Below are 22,067 nucleotides of genomic sequence, written 5' to 3' on the forward strand. Positions count from 1 at the left end.
CAGGACGTTAAATCCAATCTTCCTTCCCTCGAAGCCAACGGCTAAGCAGTCTCGTGCGCTATCGCCTGCGCTATGAGAACAACTGACACCAGTTGTATCTGGCGGGCCACATGAATTTGTGCGGAAAACGGCCTGATTGGTTATCTTGAGTGCTGATTATCTCGGAAGCGGTGCAACGTATCGCATTTTTTAGTTATTTGCCAGAACAACCTACCCTGCAACACAAGTCAAGCTTTCCAGACAGTTTCTGAGAACCATGTACAGGTTCAGCACAAAGTCTTGCCCTGATTATAACAATTTATTACAGGATAACTGTTTGACATAATAATTTACATTTGATGTCGTTAAACAGGTTAGTGTTACTAGTTTTTTTTAAGACCATTTACGTTAGTAAACCTCAACGTGTGCTCCCTTGGTAGCTCGGAGAATGTCGAGGCGGTATTCACGTTCCTGCCAGGTACTTCGTAGGATGTGTTCTGTCACAGTACCCACAGCAGCTTGTATCCTAACCTTCAGTTCGTCGACGTCAGTAACTGGTGTGACGAAGCCCCTGTCTTTGATACAATCCCAGAAAAAAAAGTCAAGGGCCGTAATGTCTGGAGAGCGGGGTGGCCAGGGTGCTGGACCGTTCCTTCCTATACACCGATCCACTCTCCAGAGATTACGGCCCTTGACTTTTTTTCTGGGGCTATATCAAGGACAGAGTCTTCGTCACACCAGTTGCTGACGCTGACGAACTGAAGGCTAGGATACAAGCTGCTGTGGGTACTGTGACAGAACAGATGTTACGTAACACCTGGTGGGAACTTGAATACCGCCTCGACATTCTCCGAGCTACCAAGGGAGCACACGTTGAGGTTTACTAGCGTAAGTGGTCTTAAAAAAACTAGTAACACTATCCTATATAACGGCATCAAATGTAACTTATTATGTCAAACGGTTATCCTATAATAAATTGTTATAATCGGGGCAAGACTTTGTGCTCACCCTGTATATCCTGGAACCCACTGAAGACTGAATCTTGAACCCTTGGATTGGAGCTTTGATTCATATCCTCCCCTCCCCCCCCCCCTCCCCCACAGGCAACGAGAAATAAGAGTGTGTTGAATGTGGATAAATTAATGGTTGATATAATATGTTTTTAAACTCTAGTGTGACGTCATCTCGTCAAAGAACGTGTTCCGCGTTTTGTACTCTTCTTGCGTCCCACTTATCTTGATGTCATAAGAAACTAAATGTTAATTAAACATTATTAACTTAAAAGATGGCACGGTGCCAGATCGAGGACGCTGGACACAGAATCCGCTAAACAATCAGTAATCCACATCACTGCAGTTGAATGTACACGCTCAGATGCAATTGATGGTGATGTATTGTGTTGGACGGTCGGCTTACAAGTACACAGTCTCACGAGACAGTATTGTCTCTTAAAGAACTTGCGCGTTTATTTCAGAAGCCGTTTGTCTGGATGCCAAATAGTAGCGCAAGAAAGCAACTGTTCTCGCTACTAACAAGGGAGTAGTGATAACTGAAGGATATATGCAAGGCGATTAATTAAGAAAATAAACAAAAGACTTAAGGTCAAGTGTCCCTAAAGAAAAGAAAAACAGCACTGCTAAGAGATGCCGAGACACTTATTCCGTCGTAAAGTGGCGAATGCCAGACACATACTAGGTCTGACGCATAAAGTTGTCTCCCACATTCGGTGACAGATTACGAACCACCGTCAGACACACAGTGACTTCTCATTGTGTAACGAAAATCAACCAAAGTACAGGTAATGCTGGAAGCAATCGAAAAGTGGTGTACCATTTTCAAAGAAATACTGCTCTTTTTCTGTAGCTCGCAGGTGCCAAGAACTAATTCGTATGTAAAATGATCATATTATAGATATTTTCAACACCCTACTTGACCTGAGCTTGACTGGCCAAGCTACGTATTTGTCTATCGACTGTGGCACACTGTTGCTTGCACGCGCCAGCCACGTGTTGTCACCACGAGCCAGGAAGTGTCTCGCGCGCCTGGCTCTTCCTGCCGCAATCAGTTCAGTTTCTGAAGGCCGGCACAACAAACAAAAAGTTTGACACTGTTATCTAAACTGCAGGGAAAAAAAGAGAGGAATCTTGGTCTGCGCTGACTTTCCATATGCATCCAAAATTCGCTCTGCATAATTTTGGATGTGTACCACGGACAACACGTGAATACACGAAAAAGTTTCTGCGAATAAAAATTTACTGGTTTTACTTACCACGTCTAGGCTTCTAAGTTTTGCAACCAAGGTAACATTATCATATTCTCTCCACGAATTGTCTACAGATTCCTTATCAAGCATCAAGCATTGATTTCATTGATCACTGTTCCTACTCGAAACAAAAGGTGAAGGAAAAATACAAAGCGTCATCAGAGATTACAATAGTCTTACTGTACTTTAAGATACTCAAAAGGCAATAGCAACTGTAAAAAAAACTAAAGAGATAAGCACACAGTAACCTTCGTTAAGAGAGCATTCGCATTTTGTCCGATCTGATTTTAGCAAACTGAACTACAGACACCACGTTTTACTCAAACTTAATGCTGTGTTCCTGTTAAGTACGAGGGTTGACCGAAAAGTAATGCCTCCACCTTCGTAACTCTTCAACAGTTGGGAGCATTGGTATCCGGCAGGTACTGGCTTGTTCCGTAACCTCTTCTCTACAGCTCCAGTTGACGGGAAGCCTTAGCATTGAACGGTTGTGTTGTGACAGTGTAAGGTATGACGGTCGGTCGGTCGGTCAATGCGCTTTAAGCAACGTGCAGTTATTGATGAATTCTTGACAGCAGAAGGAGACACCCCAAAGGAGATTCATCATAGAACGAAAGCAGTTCATGGTGATTGTGTTGATGATGTGTGCGAGTACTGCGCGTCGTTGGGTGAGTAAGTTTTAAAGATGTTGAGGCGGGAACATCCGGCCTGCGTGACAAACAAAAAGTTGGACGGTCTGTGCCAGCAATCAGAGTTTCAAAAGCAAAATGTTGACAGATTGATTTACGACAGTCATCGTATCACTCAGAGAAATTGCAAGGCCGGCCGAAGTGGCCGTGCGGTTAAAGGCGCTGCAGTCTGGAACCGCAAGACCGCTACGGTCGCAGGTTCGAATCCTGCCTCGGGCATGGATGTTTGTGAAGTCCTTAGGTTAGTTAGGTTTAACTAGTTCTAAGTTCTAGGGGACTAATGACCTCAGCAGTTGAAACCCATAGTGCTCAGAGCCATTTGAAATTGCAAGCACAATCGGCATTTCACAAGAACCTTTGGGTCACATTGCTTTGCTTTGCTTTGCTTTGCATGACAATGCCAGACCACACACTTCACGTGCCACCACAGCAGAACTTCAGAGACTGAATCTCACCACCGTACGGCGTCCTCTATAGGGCGTAGATTTAGCACCGTCTGACCTTCATCTGTTCCCGATAATGAAAGACAATCTGCAGGGACATCATTGTGCTTCTGATGACGTTGAGAGCCCTTCTCGGCCGTCTTTCAAGCAATATGAAAAGGAGCTTCTTCAAAATATCTTAGTAAGATGCACCTATCACAATGTTGCCCTTTGCACGCAATGAGTAAGGATTACGCCATCGTCGTGACATTTTTTTCAGCACTTGGCACTTCCTCGAAATTTTTTTGGTGACGGGGAGGTGTGTGTTTTCATTAGCTGACTGACGCTTCGTTTCAAGACTGAAAAAATTATATCCATGTCTCACCTATTGCCACAATCGATGAAAAGAAAGACCCATTCTCGCCGTCATCACGCGTCGTCATTGCTCGGCGCCATGCCACACGCAAAACCTTGTCGTCCGTCAGCATTCGTGGCGCCCACCTGGAGAATATTTCTCGCGCTTTCAGGTCTTCGTGCAAGATTTTGTGCACAGTTCCCACAGAAATGCCAGCTTTGCAGACGATGTGTTCCACATTCATTCGGCGATCCTCTAAACACTTATCAGCATCAAAATTCATTTATATAGGGGTTCCACAAGGTACCGGTAGCATATTAGAACCAATATTATTTCTGATATAAGGTGAAGGCGAGACAGACGCAGCACATTTTCTCAAATTAATTTTTATCTATATATAAACACTTAAATCGCAATAAAATTAGGCAAGACTTGAACATTGTATTTTATTATAGATATCATCGCATCACAAAAAACTTCATAACAAAGGAACATTCTTATGATGTACAAAGGTTTGTAAATTTCAGTTAATTAGTAAGTGGCGCAAGATGCCGCATAAGCGACAGATGAAAATGACATTCACTTCGATTTTTGTTTTCCATGTTTATTTTTAAGTCGTCCACACAAACGACACATGTTCCCATAGAGAGTGCATGATTCATGAAACCACCTAGAACATCCTATACACTGAATCCAGTCAGAGGTAGACGTTGCTTCTTGATAAAGTTCAAGGCACTCTACACATTCGTTTTCTTCGGAATTTAATTCGTCGGAGGGACTACCGGGTGGGGAAATATCAATATGATGATTTATGATGATGATGATGATGATTTATGATGATGATGATGATGATGATGATGATGATGATGATGATGATGATGATGATGATCATCATCATCATCTGATACTGAGTCTTCAAACAGAGGCCTCTTTGGCGGTTTTTCCCCCCTCTGGTTTTGGGGATTTCATTTCTTTTAGCTGCGACATTTTTGTGGGCAAGAGCTTTTCCTTTCTTGTTTCTTTCGGTGACTTTCTTTCTTTTCGATTCTATAAAGTAGTCGGATGTTATATTTGTTGCTGATTGCTTTCTTTGGGATTTATTTCTCTGAGGCAGTATAGGAACAGGTGAAATCTTTTCCAGCAATTTTGATGGAGTCTCTCCATGAGGTGTCTCTGAGATGTCATTTACACAGCAGCTGCCTTGATCAGTTGGTCGATGTGTAGCCAAATTTGCGCAAAGTTTGCAGGTAGGAGGGTGTTCTGTTGACAGTTTCAGACCTTGATGTTGATGGCTCTTCTGGAGTCAGATCATTAGACATATCTGCAGTAGTTGGGAGTTCAGTACTATTAATGTCTGAAACAAAGGTATGGTCTGGAATTACTGCTCTGTCAAGCGGTATAATTCCAGTAGCTCTAAATCCGGATACACCAACCTGGCAGCACGAGTCATGCTTTGAAGAGCAACTCTCGAAATTGCTGCCTTGTAAGTCTTCTGTCTTTGCTTGCATTACCTACAATCCATGAATGACAAGCCTCTTTAAGATTTCAGCGGCTTGAAAAATGATCGGTCTACTAGCTGTAAAAAGGGTGTCGTGTGGATAGGCAAATAAATTATCGACACTTCATTTTCAGCACCTATATCCAAAATGGTGACACAATTCATGAGAGAGGCATGGCCATCTAACAGAAGCAGAGCAGGGCCAGGCGCCTTTATAGGAAGGAAACGGTTTTTGAACCAATCCATGAAAATATCACTGATCATTCCAGTCGCTCTGGCTACTGAAAGCCCTTGCGCTTTTCTGATGCTTAAGCCCTCATTGCGTTCTAAAAATGAGAGAAACCAATCTTTCCCTGTTGAATTTGTGTTTCAGTCCATCTGATGAGCTAAATCGAAAGCTATTTGCCTGACGTCTGATACTATTGGAGCAAAGCCACATGATTGGAATTTCTTTATATGGGCAACTAATTTACTTTCTGCATCTTCATCCAAGTATGATGATGGTCCACACCCTGCTTTCTTGAAACTGTGCGTAGCAAGTCTTCTCCTTAATGTTCGTTTTGGTATATTTTTCATTGAGTTGCTTTCCTTTTAGCATAACCTTCCTCTTCGACTAGTTTCACTGCCTCTAATAGATCTTCTGGAGTCCATTTTCCCCTGTCTATTGTCCTAATGTGTTCTTGGTATTTTTCTGTAAAACAAAAACGTATGGACTCCTGTTAGCATTGCAGGCATTTCGGCATCTGTCCCACAGTAATGGTGCGTCATCTTTCCGTTTTCGTAGGGACAGATGCCGCGCCCGCATTTTCACTAAAGATGTTATCGGAAGAAGCCATTAGTCGACTGACATAACCTACAATCTAAATACAAGTTATAAGCTAGTAGGCACGTATATACTAGTACATACTATTAAAAAAGAATCGTGAAAAATTTCCTTGACTTACCTTAGTCTCGAAATGCTATTTTCTTAAATTTATCTCCTATTTTCCGCTCCCCAAGTACAAAAACTTGGGAGTAAACTGCTCTCACCAGCTGTTACAACAACAATGAGCGTTGCGCGCACAGCAATGTCTGCTGACGAATTTCTTGGAAGTGCGGCGTCTGTCCTTCCGCGTCATCTGTTCCGCTTTTACCCTACATCAATGACTTTCCCAGTAGTGTTACTCATGGCGAACAAATTCTCTTCACTGATAACAGCAATGTTATAGTCACTGAGAAAACAAGAGAACTCCTTGCAGAGAAAGCAAATGAATCTATCAAGTAAGTTTACGATTGGCCAATAAGCAATAAAGTGACATTGAACATAAAGAAAACTAATGCCATTAATTTCAGTTTGAAGAGGGAAAATGACAATGTTAAATTAAATGTAGATGGCACCTCTATAGACTGTGTAACAAATGCAAAATTTCGAGCGATGAATATTGATTGTCAGTTGAAGTGGTATGAACACACAAAGATACTTGCAAGCAGAATATCATCAGCATGATATACCCTTAGAATCCTATCATCAGTGTGTAACATGCAGTGTCTTTCAGTTACATTCTTTTCACATGTACACTCAGTTCTTAGCTTTGGCATTCTTTTTTGGGGAACAAATGCACAAAATATGAACACAATTTTCAAACTCCAGAAAATAGCCATAAGAATCGTAACCAAAAATGGTAGTCGAGCTCACTATAAAGATCTGTTCAAGACACTGGGGAATTTAAGCGCTCCGTGTGAATAAATTTACCAGTCAGTGGTACACATCAAAAATAACATTGGTAATTACTGCACAAACAGCTCTGTCCAAGACCATGGAACAAGAGCTATATTCAACTTAATTTGCCAAGAAAAAATAAACATAAAACTCAAACCAGCATTTTCTAACAAGGAATAATACTGTACAATAAATTGCCAAGGATAAAATAAACTGCTAAAAGGGCAGCTAAAAAGTACCTGTTATGCAATACATTTTATACATTGAAGGATTACTTAGATAAAGCAGTAGGGGTTTGGTAAAAAAATGGTATACAAATAATAATAATGATTATAAAAACATCCATCATTCCACATAACCCCTTCGCATTGTTTTTCCTTTTCTAGAAAAACTTACCCCAAGCTATGCATTGCACAATACTAACACCTGTTTCTCTCTCTCTCTCTCTCTCTCTCTCTCTCTCTCTCTCTCTCTCTCTCTCTCTCTCTCTCGTGTGTGTGTGTGTGTGTGTGTGTGTGTGTGTGTGTGTGTGTGTGTAGCGAGTTAAGTGTTACGAAACAATGTGTGTATAGTGTTTGCAGTGACTGATAGTGGGATGTGAGTGAACAGTGTGGCATTACATTATTTAATAAGAAACAAAAATAAAATAAAATTGTGTACCAGGAGTAAATCTACTGATTAGATTATTTTAAATTGGTCTAAACTTGTAAATACTTTGACATGTCCTATGGCCTTGTAATAAGAGATCTACGGATGAAAAAAGCTGCTGCTCCTGCTGGTGCTCCTACTACTACTAAAGCAACTTTCTCCACTCACTTGATCATGTAGCCAAACCAGGTGCTGAGGTGATCTTGATTTGTCAAAAGTTCTGCCTTCTTTGAACTGTCGCACCCATGAATGTGCATTAAACACACCCGTAACACCATGGCCACGTCTCACTCAACTGGCCATGAATTTCAACTGGTGTCAGTCTACGTAAATGAATAAAGCGAATGACGACGCGCTGGTCTTTCAATGAAAACGTCGCCATTGTTAAGTATCAAAAGGCCTTATTCTCGCCGTTGCCGCAAGAATTCAATGTGTCATACAGTGTCGCCATCGGTCACGCAATCACAACGAGTGCGCATTTGTTTTAAAACGGCATGTTTCTATCTGTCACCAGGCCTGAGGAAAAACATCGGAGGTGTTGTAACCTGACTGCACCTACCGCTACCCTGCTCCTTTATTACACTATTACAGCACCCCACAACTTCGGCGGCTTAGTAACATTCAGTTACGTATCGCCCCCCCCCCCCCCCCCCCCCAGCGCCCTCTCGCAAGAGAAGCCTGATACCGTTTACCGGGGTTTTAATGCGACACTTTGGGCATGTGCCTACATGATTCCTGGAACAATCGCTTGACCAGAAAGCGCTCGTGCTCTATCGGTAACGCCTTTAAGCTTGCTTCCTTCTTGGCAGTCTCCAATAAAGATAAGTGTTAAACTTACTGTAGGTGGTTGCTCGTAAGGTTTATGACGAAATTGTCGGTCCACTAGGCATTATGTCGGATGTAGTGTGGTTCTAATTTTCATATTATACGCGCTACTGGTTTTCTGAGAATCTATAAGCTGGGGTTCAGTGAGCGTTTTTTCTGGTTCACTGTTACTTCATTTTCATTTGAATCACCTAATTATTATTGATGTATATCTTCGGATACGTTTACGTGCCACTGGTCTCAGAGGAAAAAGTCTTTCTCCTTGAAAAAAAAAGGAAATTGTAATTTTACACATAAGTAAGGCTGCGCGTTGTCTCCAGAATTACAGTACTCACATACTTTGGCGTAACGCCCAGAAACAGCGAGCATAGTTACTGGCGTCAGGCGACGGAGTAATTACACGTAGCGGTAACAAGCGGCAACAAGCCATGACGTACATAACACTCGTCAGCCGTCAGTACAGGCTCTGATTTAGCAGCACAGTTATTAAGCTATATGGTACCTATGAAGGAAAAGTAAGTACAGACTCAGAACACATGAACACAATTTTAAACGAGCCCGTTCATATTTTCATATGTGAAGAAAATCCAACTACTAGGATATTAGCAACTATCGCACCTGTCGCAATGATTTGATGCCGTGGAAAATTCGAAGTTACACTGTTTTTCTGAGTCTACCTTAAACCAGATGTCCCCCCTGTGGTTGATTTAGTCAGTTCAAAGGTTGGAGAAATGAAGGGTATATCACCTCCAATAGACCATGTCTGGTAAAGCTCGGTTGTCTTCAAAACATTATTCATGGGCGGGGACAACCTAACAGCGACAAAAAAACTAAACATTAGTTCTTCTTAATATAAACACTCACATTACCTGCGAAAATGACGATCACTAATATACAGCTTCGAAAAAGAGTACGTATCTTGTAATCAAATAAGTACAGTTGACGCATATAGCGTTTCAAACTCTCAGCGCTGTACCAAATAGAGATTTATAGATTTATTAGTAGATGGCTGGCCTAACAGGTTGCTCTTAAGCAGCGTGCCCTATAATTTCACATGGTACCACATAAGGTGACAGTATAGTTCGCACACCCTTCAACTACATGTAAGAGATGCTTCTTTGTCAGTACCAAGAAAAATAGCGACAGCATGCCAACTAAATGCCCTACACGAAATTACCAGAAACAGTCTTAAGCTACAGACCCCATCGACAAAGTAATTCTTGACCGTCCAGTAAGACGGGGTGGGGTGCAAATATATCCTGTAAGGACTAAAACATGAGATGATAATCATAAACTTACTTACATCATTCAGCAGCTGACTACATTTGCCTTACTGGCGTGACAATTTCTATTACAACAGTGTATGATGACTGTGTATTATGTGTGAAATCGGATGACAACTGCGCTTATCTAATATATGCCTCAGTTATGAAGTTATACGAACTGGATACTGCGCTACGTCTTGCATTGAAGAGACTGAACCATTTGTTGCCGAGCATAGACTCTGCATACAATGATGATGTAAACTTCTTAAGTGTTAATAGTGTACATGTCGACGATTTGAAGCAACACCTTTGAATGTGAACGCTGAACCTAAAGAGAAATAGATCAAATGTGTGTGTGTGAAAAACCTGAGTACTGTGAGGCATCTATTGGCTTGAGGTTGATATACGTGGAATTTATTGCATGTAAAGAAAAGCTTTATTTGGCAAGTACTGCACAGGTGCGAAGAAGACGATACATTAAGAGTGTAATGATATTCCTGAAATACTACACCCTGTGTATGACATTTAAATAAATGAATAGCTATTGTTTATAAATATAATCTCAAACCGTGTTTGTGTTTTATTTCTTACCTCTCTCATTATAGTCAAAGTATTACAATTATTAATATTTTTTCAATGTTATACCAGTTATTGAGATAATGATTTATCGAGTTACTCTTCATTGGTAAAAGATATAGCTGTTTTCTCTGTTTAGTCAATATAGCTGTCAGTTAAGTGACTGAGCTACAGTGGCTACACATACTATTACTGTCCCTTCACGTTTGTGTATTTATATATGTCAACTACTTGTCAGTACCTGGCATAGTTAGTATCATGGCAGGGTGGGTGAAACATCCTCATCACAAGAACTTTGTTGTCAGTGACTGGTCCTGTGAAGATGCAAAAGACGACCTGAAGAAGAAAAAGAATGGAATTCTCCTTCCTGATAATATACGAGCAATTATTGTAGGTCCATTCAGTTGTGGGAAGACTAATGCCCTCATGACGCTGCTAACACATGTAGATGGAGTCCGATATGAGCATGTTTGTGTATTCTCAAAAACACTGTTTCAACCCAAGTGTCAGCTATTACAGGAGATATTGCGCGGTGTAGATGGTGCTACATACGCGACATTCAGTGAAAGGCGGTATATCCCTCCACCTGAAAAAGCAAAGCCAAACACTGCTTTCATATCTGACGATGTTGCTGTGGAAAACCAAGACCAAATTCGAAAATATTCCTGTTTCGGTCGTATATGGGTGCTGATCTATTTTTGTTCTTGTGCCGAATGTTGTGTCTGTTCATATATCTGTGGGGGTCACAGTCCACAGACTGTTGTGTCCTTTAACTGATTGTGTGTGCGCGCGCGCGCAAGCGCGCGCGCGCGCGCGCTTGCGTGTGTGTGTGTGTGTGTGTGTGTGTGTGTGTGTGTGTGTGTGTGTGTGTGTGTTTTCCATCCTGGATGTTATAGTCAGTCTTTTCCGTCTTTGTAGAATTCATCCCTCGCATGCTGGCGAAACTGGCTCATCAGCTAGAGGTTGAGAAGGCTGAAGCACGGCGCAAATGTAAGTACATTTGTACAATGTGGTTTTAGATAAAATAATGTAGTGTAATATATAGTGGTGTTCCAAGTGCCTACATTGAGTTGTCTGAGACATTTTTTCTTTTCGCTCTAGATGATTCTATGGATAGGGACGGAGCCGCCGAGGGTGTGAAGCATTCAGACCAAGGCGGGGGTGAAGAAAATGGTCTATTGACAGACAGGCAACATGGATTTAGAGAGCATCGTTCCTGTGAAACACAACTAGCTCTTGATTCACATGAAGTGTTAAGTGCGACTGACAAGGGATTTCAAATTGATTCCGTATTTCTAGGTTTCCGGAAGGCTTTTAACACTGTACCACACAAGCGGCTCTAGTGAAATTACGTGCTTATGGAGTTTCGTCTCAGTTATGTGACTGGATTTGTGATTTCCTGTCAGAGAGGTCACAGTTCGCAGTAACTAACGGAAAGTCATCGAGTAAAACAGAAGTGATCTTTGGCGTTCCCCAAGGTAGTGTTATAGGCCCTTTGCTGTTTCTTATTTACATAAACGATTTTGGAGACAATCTGAGCAGCCGTCTTCGGTTGTTTGCCGATGATCCTGTCGTTTATCGACTAATAATGTCATCAGAAGGTCAAAAGAAATTGAAAAACAGTTTAAAAAAGATATCTGAATCGTGCGAAAAGGAATTCGTTAAACTTCGTTTACACGATAAACCAGTCTAATCTAAAAGCCGAAAATTCAACTAAATACCTAGGTATTACACTTACGAACCATTTAAATTGGAAGGAAAACATATAAAATGTTGTGGGGAAGGCTAACCAAAGACTGCGTTTTATTGGCAGGACACTTGGAAAATGTAACAGACCTACTAAGGAGACTGTCTACACTACGCTTGTCCGTCCTCTTTTAGAATACTGCTGCGCGGTGTGGGATCCTTACCAGATAGAACTGACTGAGTACATCGAAAAAATTCAAAGAAAGGCAGCACGTTTTGTATTATCGCGAAATATGGGAGAGTGTGTCACAGAAATGATACAGAATTTGGGCTGGACATGTTTAAAACAAAGGCGTTTTCCGTTGCGACGGAATCTTCTCACGAAATTCCAGTCACCAACCTTCCTCTCCGAATGCGAAAATATTTTGTTCACACCGACCTGCATACGGAGGAACGATCACCACGATAAAATGAGGGAAATAAGAGCTCGTACAGAAAGATATAGGTGTTCATTCTTTCCACGCGGCCGGTCAGAGTGGCCGTGCGGTTCTGGGCGCTACAGTCTGGAACCGAGCGTCCGCTACGGTCGCAGGTTCGAATCCTGCCTCGGGCATGGATGTGTGTGATGTCCTTAGGTTAGTTAGGTTTAATTAGTTCTAAGTTCTAGGCGACTGATGACCTCAGAAGTTAAGTCGCATAGTGCTCAGAGCCATTTGACCAATCTTTCCACGCGCTATACGAGATTGGAATAATAGAGCATTGTGAAGGAGGTTCGATGAACCCTCTGCCGGGCACCCGAATGTGATATGCAGGGTATCCATGTAGATGTGAAATTCCTAATTGGACTCATGTGATGGCGGCCGCTGCGGAGGCAGAATCCGAAAGGTGCAGCCATCTGACACTTTCAGATGAGGCGGAGGAGATACCAGAGGGGGTAGGAGACCTGAGTGCATGTGCTGTTGAGTTGCTCAAGAAATGGAGCCAGAGTGGAGAAGGTAATTTTTTGTTGTAATGATAAAGCTCCAAAATATTCACCATCATTTATTGTTATTTTTTTAAAATCTAGATCATTTAATTTATTTTTTCTTTTTTTTTTTTGTATGTTACAGCGATATCACACCAACTACAGTGGATATCTAGACCAATGGTTGCGGGGACGGGAATTGGTCACACTCTGCAGAGACGCGCAGCGCCTTGTATAGCACCGCTCACAGTTGCGTGAGAGGCGGCAGCTGCCCCTGCAGAGCACCGGCGCATACCCTATGGCGTCCGTGGACAACTCAGCCGACAGGAGGTGGTCATCTGTCTCCCACCTGTCAGGTCAGTAATGGGAACACAGACCCCGGGAACCACCATCACTGCCCAGTTGTTCCCACCAGCCATCACCGCCTCTGCCCCCTCAGGCAGTTCGCCCCCGCCGTCAGCGAAAGGTATATGTACCTTGGCGCATGCCCTCCCTGGAGCAGACGCACACTCACCAGCCCCATTATCGACGGGGTGGACCCCTAGTTGTAGTAATATTGATTCTTCTATGGCTGGTGGTAATGCTCTCTCCCATCCTAATGATAGTGAAGGGCATCGGGATAACGGTATAATGACCCCTCTAGGATACTCAGCAGTTGCTAGGGCTTTTGAAGGGCGTATCTCATTCACAAGGATTGAGAATCCAAGAGGGAGGTATCGCGACCCTGTCGGGCTTTTAGAAGCCTGCCTCCCTGTCTTGGAGACAGAGCTGCTCAGTCCTAGACGATCCGAGATTTACTGCCATTAAATGCAGTGCAGTACTCTGCTGGGAGCTGAATCTCCCATCTAAACATCCTGATGATGCAGAAGCTACAACTCTGCACTACATGTGGGTTGATAATGGCATTATTTCTCGGAACACATCCATTGCTGAGTGGTATCATGAATCCACCTTGAGTGCTATTATGGCCCGGAAGTTAGAGGGTCAGCTAAGGTGCTCAGCTATATACCACACCTTGACATCCATATCCAGTAAAAGGAGGGTCCAGTTATATTAAGCTCCCTAAAGATATAGTTAACAAGAAGACATGTATCAATGTCGAAAATCGATATGATGATTGTTTTGCATGGTCAATCCTGGTTTATGAAAGAAAGTAAAATTACAGAGATCATCCTGAGCGTCCGAACAGTTACAAAGTCCGTGATATTAAGACATAACTTCAATGGTATCGAGTTCCCCTTCAAAATTCAAGACATACCTAAATTTGAGGCGTAGAATACCGGAATATTGGTTCACGTTTGTGGCCTGAAGAAGAATAACTACGACAAGTGAGATGGGTAGGACAAGCATACGGTAGTTGGACCCCTCCATTTCTCAAAATTTTCAGGTGAGCGTAATCAGCATGTAAACTCGCTGGTCTTCTTTGAAGGTGAAAATTACCACTATGTTTGGATCAAAGACATGTTCCGACTCCGTTCCTTCCAGATAAATAAACATAAACAACATATTTAAGGTGCCTGAATTATTTTTCACGAGACGAGTTAAATTTCAAAATGCTCGCCACCAGCAGTGATATCCATTTGTAGTGTACGCCGACTCTCTGTGAAGGGAACACCTTAGCCTCACATACAACCTTCACAAAAAACACGTATCTTATGCGGCAGCATTCCAAGTTGTAGGTGGATATGATTCTAAACTTAAACGCTACGAGTCTTATGTCGAGGATGATCCTGCGGTTTGACTTCTCACTTAACTTGATCAACTTTCATGGGAAGTTGATAAGCTCTACAGCGCAAACACTCCCATGACCAAATCAAAGAAAGATGATGAATTGTATGAAAAGGCGGTTAATTGTCATATTTGTGGGGTGCCGTTAGGTAGAAAAGCGGAAACTCCCTGCAGAGATCATTGCCATCTTACGGGAAAGTTCCTCGGTGCAGCTCAAAACGCATGCAATTTGAAGTATAAGTTACCACGGCACATACATGTCTCTTTTCATAATTTCAGTGGGTATGACGCTCATTTTCTGATTGAGCATTTGGCTAATTTTGGTATGAAGAAAGATCAGGTCAGTGTCCTGCCTGAAAGTGTTGAGAAGTACATTTATTTCTCAAAATGAATGACTCCAAAAATGACGATCCGCTTCCTTCACTTTTTACGATTTATGCAGACTTCACTCCAGAAACTCGTTGAAACTCTACCTCAGAATGATATTCATATCACTCGATCTGCATTTCCTGATGAGGAAAAGTTCCAACTTGCGACTAGGAAAGAAATTTTCCCACACACTATTTAGTTGGAGCGAAAATAGTGGGGGGGGGGGGCGGCTTAGATAGATAGATAGATAGATAAGTATGGCTCTTTTATCATAGTGTAATTAGTGTGTGTGTGTGTGTGTGTGTGTGTCTGAAATATGTATGAATGTGTGTGTAAATGCATCTAGTTTATATAAGCACCACGTGCTGAAAAAAAAACTAAGAATGAATACAAAAAATTATTTCCTTATGTATAAGCACCATGTGCTGCAAAAAAAATATTTTCTCTCTTTCATGATTCAAGTGTGTGCGTAGCGTAGTGTTTAAGCTTCACCTACTGCTAGCCTTCCAGTCAAAGAGCCACCTGGTTCAGAAAATATTTAGAGCTACTGATTTAAGTTGGAACCATCCAATTAAATGTTGTTACTGAAGTATTTCATGGGAAATGTCTAGTTCAAACATATAGAACTTGTCTCGTTAAGCTTGAGCCAGCCAAATAAGTATTTCACCGAAAATGTCTAGTTAAAAAAAAAAGATATTTAGAGCTATCTAGTTAAGTAGGAGAACGTTAATTCGCAGAGCAGCTCGGTTCAATATAGTCTGTTTGGGTGGAATTTCATTAGTAATAGTATTTAGCATGTAAGTTAGTCTATACCTCTGTTTTAGTTTTAAGTATGGCTCTATAAGGAAAAAAAATCCCCATGGAGAAGTCTCCAGTATGTGTTGGATTCTAGTAATAAGTATCTCTGTGTTGAACCACATCAAGAACTGAACTGAATCTAAAATGTATATATATTGCACACCACTAACTAAATTGTAATCTCAAGAATGGAATTGAATAAACGAAAAGAATTCGTTACCATACATCACTGTTATTTTTTTAAAAACCTAATCATTATTTTTTTTTTTTTTGCTAAAACATGTCTGTGACCATTCTGCAGTCATATATGCATTGCACGCACACATCAACAAGATGTAGCTCCATTAACACACAATTTCAGAGAATTCACTGCTGGCAAGGGCACAGGAATGCGGAAGTCTACCTATTAATAGCACAGCTGCTGCTAGTCCCTTGTTGACAACGCACAAGGGTGTGGTAAGTAGGTCGCACACTTCCAGTGGACTGCAAGTATAGATGGAAGCAGGTATAGTATCATGGTTAAACTTGCATGCTAGGGACGTAGGTGTCTAAGTATACACAGATTGTTAGGAAAAAAATTATTTGTTTTCATTAATCCAACTTAAAAGTTATTTTACATTTTCATAAGCAGATACAGCAAAACTTTTTTGATAAATGTTGTTGAGTCGATGGAGAGGACGACACCCATAGAATTACAGGTCTGGAATTGCAGCAAACTTAAAGATTCGACGCATTCATGAGATCTTCTCCTTCCCCTTCACGTAGATGATGGTATCTGTGTGATCGAATAATTTAAGCGCAGTCATCATATCTTTATAGAGTATGCCAGGATTATCCCAGTGAATTCCTATTCATTTATACAGCTCGTTGCACGACACCGGTGAGTGGATAGTAGTTGATCACACGCTCATGTAGAACTAGAGCATATGTGGCAGTGTGTTCTCGGAAATTTGTCGAAGATTCAAATTCAGTTCGCACATCTATAGGTCCAAACGTAATTATCTCATTCTGTTTCGAGCAGTCTATTACGATGATCCGTGAAAGCTCCTTGAACTTATGCAGACTGTGTAGACAACCTTCTAGCTCTCCTTTGGCCATTTCATAGTAAAAGCACAAAACCTTGCATACATGTCATACGCTAGACTGCATAAATTTTGATTCCACTGCAGATGTAAATTGTCATATGGGTAGGACTCTGAACTGAGGTAGACTTTGCCATTAGTTAACTTGCATTTGTCAGACACGGCGGAATCATTTGCTATATTACCTCTTCTATCAGTCTGAAACGCAAGTATGATGAATATAGGTGTCTAGCTGCGAAGAGGTTTTAATAGCCCATGTTTGTCTGCCAGCAGTCAGTAACAAAGGGTAATTGAAAACCTCCCACGAGCGAAATGTCAGTGACAGGAATGTACCGAAATTCAGGACTTTTAAAAGCTTCAAACGTTCCTCGTTGGATACGCTGATGTGAGGCGTTTTCCATATTATCTTGCTAATTGTGATCATATTCTCCTCTTGAGCTCCTTGAATGTATGACTTATTGTCTGTCGCACTCCACACCGGAATGAGTTCCTGTTTAGCGTTCATAGCAGATTATTATCTGCCTCATGTCCTCGAAGTACCCCATAAGCATTTTCAGAGGTATGCATGCAGTAAATCGCTTGTACTCTTGAGCTGATCTATCCGCCGGCTCATCCAAGAACCATCCTGCATTTTCTAAACTGTGCAGATCTGCTGGTGATGCCGAGACGTATGTTTTAAGGGTCGATGTTATGCCTACATTGGCATGTATGATCGATCTCGGAACCGTTCAGTTCATAGCGAATCTCTTGGAATGCCAATGCGTTGCGTGTCAGCTTGGATCCCACTGTATCGCCGCCGTCAGTTTTCTTGAATGACCCTCGAGATATATCCAACTCTTGCATGGAAGCATGAGAGTGTCTTGGTACTGGATGACAATCCTAATTTCATTGTTCTTGTTAAATGTGGTTGAAGCGTATGGGAGAAATATTCCTGACGTATAATTCTCTAATCATACTCTACTAGACTGGTTATATTAAGTGCCGGCAGCGGTGGTCTAGCGGTTCTAGGCGCTCAGTCCGGAACCGCGAGACTGCTACGGTCGCAGGTTCGAATCCTGCCTCGGGCATGGATGTTTGTGATGTCCTTAGGTTAGTTAGGTTTAACTAGTTCTAAGTTCTAGGGGACTGATGACCACAGCTGTTAAGTACCATAGTGCTCGGACCCATTTGAACCATTTGGTTATATTAAGTGAGGACGTCATTGCGCGGTTTCAGGCCAACTGATTTAAGAAACTCATAGTTCGCACGTGTTATCACTTTGCTGTTCGGTAGTGAAGTAGCATGCTGTGGATTGCGTGCACTTGTTTTATACCGTACGCCCATCCTGCCTCAGATGTAATCGTACAATGATTTCCTCTGCACAAAAGTCAACAAGTTGATTATTCTAGTCCACAATAAGCAGCTCCAAATAGTCCAATGTCTGAGCTGTCACTGGAAGGTATATTTCATTGGCAGGGGTCTCAACAATCTTATACCCCGTTGCAACTGCGGGGAAGAATCCGTAAATAGTATGAATCAGACTATACTTGAGATACGAGTTCCTTGCAATGTTACACTCGACTCGGATTGTGCTGACGGAAGTATGTCCACAGTCTGATGTGACTTGTAAATTTACTTGGATCCTTCTTCAAAACCTGCCCTTTTGTGACATCCAGCAGGCGCCCTATTGAACCTTTCTGGTTACAGTCAATCGTTGCATTTACAGTCCTTATTACAGATTTAAGCGTATTGATGTTTGCATGTAGTTCAATACCTTTTCCAGACTGCTTTAAGACTTCGTTTAAATCGTCGATATCGTATGCACCCGGTTCTATTTCCACAATATCTTTTCCACCATTAATATCCAGATACAGTTTGTTCTTAGTCTTAGTGATATTTGGGATGCTGTTGTACGTCTCCAGTCCAATCACTGTAATATTCCATTCACCAACGCTGAAATCAATTGGCGGGAACAAATCTGCACGCAATACAGAGGATCGTTCTTTTAACGTCAAAGTGTATGACATTGCATCTGAACCTCAACTGATGAAGGAATGTTTAAAGCTCCTCCTTATATAGCACTCTTCCTCTTCTTCTTTGCAAACGTGAAGAGAAACAGGATGCATAGATGTCCACAGAGGTGTGTATTAAAGTCCTGATAGCGCTTATAATTGTAGAACACGCGTCTTCTGTGAGTGAAGTACCGTTGTAATTCTTCTGGCGGTTGCAGGTCATCAAATGAGTCGAAATAGTAGACGGTATCCGCCTTTTTCATAACATGCGATACCCAGTGGGTGCCGTGGCCTCTAGCAACATCAAAGTTCACAATGCCACATTCACCAGTTTTCCGCATAGTCTAAGGTAATGTATCCCGCATAAACACACCACGGACTCTAGGTATGTTCAATTTGTTTCTAACAAACTTACGATCAGTATTTGAGAGTGGTCGATCTGCTAGGACCGCTAATGGGCTTTTTTTAAATTTATTTATGAATAGACTAAGCCCTTTCCTGTTCGGTTTTAAGTATAGTCCTTTTCCGATGGCTGCGGCTTCCATCATGCGGTTATGTCTTCTTGCCTCTTCTATCTGTGCTTGGGAGTTTTGCGCGTTCTTGACAGTTTGAGCGATAGCTGCTGGACCACCAGGGAGGCAACCTACCGCCGAGAGCGCGGAGAGGGCTGGGATGAGAAATGGAATAAAACCGCGAGATGTCTTGGGTATTGATAGAACTCGAGGTGCTTTAACCAATCCTTCTTCTTCCCGCATGTTTCTGCTTCAGTGCGTTTTTAACTGCATACATCGGTGTCTGGATACAGTTCTTTAAACAGCTCTGCTTCCCGTCCTTGTCCTTGTTTAGTGCACAAAGTGCAGCATTCATAACTCGCTTGAAATTCATCACTCCTAAACCCAACTTAATTTTTCCTCGCGTGGATTTATCAACTGCAAATACTGCGATGCGTTGACCTACACCAATATCACTTCTTCTCTGTATCGCTTTAGCCTTATCACCAAAAATCCTGTCTGCAATGTGACAACTTGATAGATGTTTATTTCCAGCGTATGCAATGTCATGTTCCATACACGCATCGTCGAGCAGATTATAAGCCCCTTATCACCTCGTGCCAAGCGTTTCTGAAGCTTTCCCCCCAGATCCACAGTAGTTATACCCAGAGATGTGTAATTCCACTGGCAGTTTGTCCAGAATACCACCACCGCCGCCTCTAATGCGTCTCCTAGCACGCATGTTATGCCACTGTAGTGGTTGTGGACTATGCACGCCGATTATACAGCAAATCGTCGGCGTCAGTCCAACTGTTTTGTGTAGCAGGAAAACCAAGCCATTTGACTAGTGCTTTATTTCCACGATACCTTATGACTACCTCCACGAAAAAAAAACATCCGGTTCCGAGGTTTACTGCAACTCCTCGGTGTAGAAGCAGCCTGCAATTTCTTCACCTTTACCATCATTCAGTATATAAGTTCTAGGATTCGTTCTTTGCAACTTTGATACTATAAATATCTCTGTTTACCAGTTGGGGAAGGTATGATTTCTCAAATGTGGTCTTGTGTTTTGAGACGCGTATCAAATCACCTACATTAAATTTCTGCCTGCGTGAATACAGCATCTTAATGTCATGATACACCGTATCCATGAGTCCATTATCACGAACATCGATTGGTCACATTTTTATTGTGGTATGTTTGGTTCGATTATACTGAGCAATTATTTGTGGGAGGATATCTGTCCATTTGTATGAGCTGCGAAGGTTAAAACGCATCCACATTCGACTTTTTATTGTTGTGTTCAGACGCTCCCCGATACTCGCTTTCAGGTAAGTGAATGTTGAGTAGTGATGCATTGCATACCGCTGCATCACGGTCTTCAAATACCTATTGCAAAACTCTCCGCCGTGATTGGTTTGGATGTTGTCTGGGCATCGATTCGTCCCTGTCTGTAGCAAACGATCAAAATCATCCGCGACATTTCTTCCCCTTTTTGTTTTGACAGGTAATGCCCAGGCAAATTTGAAGTATGTATCAATAACCATTAAAATATATTTGAATCTATTATTCTCACGTGAATATTCCCTCATATCTAAAAGATCAGCTTGCCACAAGTCATCCAAACTTTTAATCATAACATGCCTTCGAGGATATGTTTCAATGGCAACACCATCGTTACCGTGTGCTCTTCATTTTGCTGAGAGCTGTAGGAGAGATTCAGTAACCGTCTTAAAGGTCTCTTAGTGTTTGCTGTCGATCCATATGCCCTAACCTCAGCAACCGCAATTTCTCACGTACTGCTTTCCGCGCTTGAATCACTTACTGCTTCGTCGACATCACGGTGTTTACTAATCAGACATCTCCGCAGCGTTAGGCTTTATATATCCACTCATTTTCTTCTTCCTCTTACTATGTACCTGCTCCCCCTTCTCAACAACAAAGAACTCTACATCTATTTTCCCCTCAATAGCCTCGATCTTTTCAGTTAAGTCGAGTACTTTCTTACCGACTTTACTAACTCATTTAACTCATTCACCCTTCTCAGAAAAGTCTGGTAATACGTCTCTAGTTCCCTGCGCATACCTCCAACTTCATGCACAACAGCCTGAATTTTGGCACTCATGTACAGGCTCTGCTTATGTCATCTGCTCCGATTCCCTGAGCGCTATCCAGAGCCTCAGTGATCCATATCCGGTTCACCCTTTCGTGCACCGGATCCAACGCTCTCTCCGGTTAGCTTTATGTGGGTTCCTGGCCATGTCGGTATCCCTGGGAACGAAGCTGCAGATGCCGCGGCGATGGCTGCGGTCCTCCAGCCTCGGACAGCTTCTTGTTGTGTCCCTTCATCAGATTGTAGCAGGGTCATTTGTCGGCGCATTTTATCGCTGTGGCATGCCGATTGGGCTGCACTTACGGACAACAGGCTTCGGGCCTTGAAACCTCTTCCCGCGGCTTGGACGTCCTCCTCACGCCCTTCTCGGCGGGAGGAGGTCGTTTTGGCCCGGTTACGAATCGGACACTGCCGGTTCAGCCATCGCCATCTGCTGACGGCTGCGCGGCGCCGTTCTGCCCATGTGGGCAATTGCTGACGGTCCGCCACATTTTAACGTCCTGTCCGGATTTTAATACACTGCGTCTTGATCTTGGCCTGCCATGTACTCTGGACGCCATTTTAGCGGATGACCCAGGAGCAGCTGCTCGCGTTCATCGTTTTATCAACTTGACAAACCTGTCTAA

The 22,067-nt window shown here is 42.4% G+C and overlaps 1 protein-coding gene across 1 annotated transcript in view; it reads left to right on the forward strand.

Moving 5' to 3' along the window:
- The window catches only part of LOC124712327, a 1,282,739-nt gene that overhangs the window by 1,223,114 nt on the left and 37,558 nt on the right, over positions 1–22,067 (forward strand). The window contains exon 11 of the mRNA XM_047242621.1: positions 11,138–11,209. The gene's annotated coding sequence lies outside the window, so the exon portion shown is untranslated. The remainder of the gene's footprint in view (positions 1–11,137; positions 11,210–22,067) is intronic.

This window comes from Schistocerca piceifrons, chromosome 8 (genome assembly GCF_021461385.2).
Source record: "Schistocerca piceifrons isolate TAMUIC-IGC-003096 chromosome 8, iqSchPice1.1, whole genome shotgun sequence".
Taxonomy (NCBI): Eukaryota; Metazoa; Arthropoda; class Insecta; order Orthoptera; family Acrididae; genus Schistocerca; species Schistocerca piceifrons.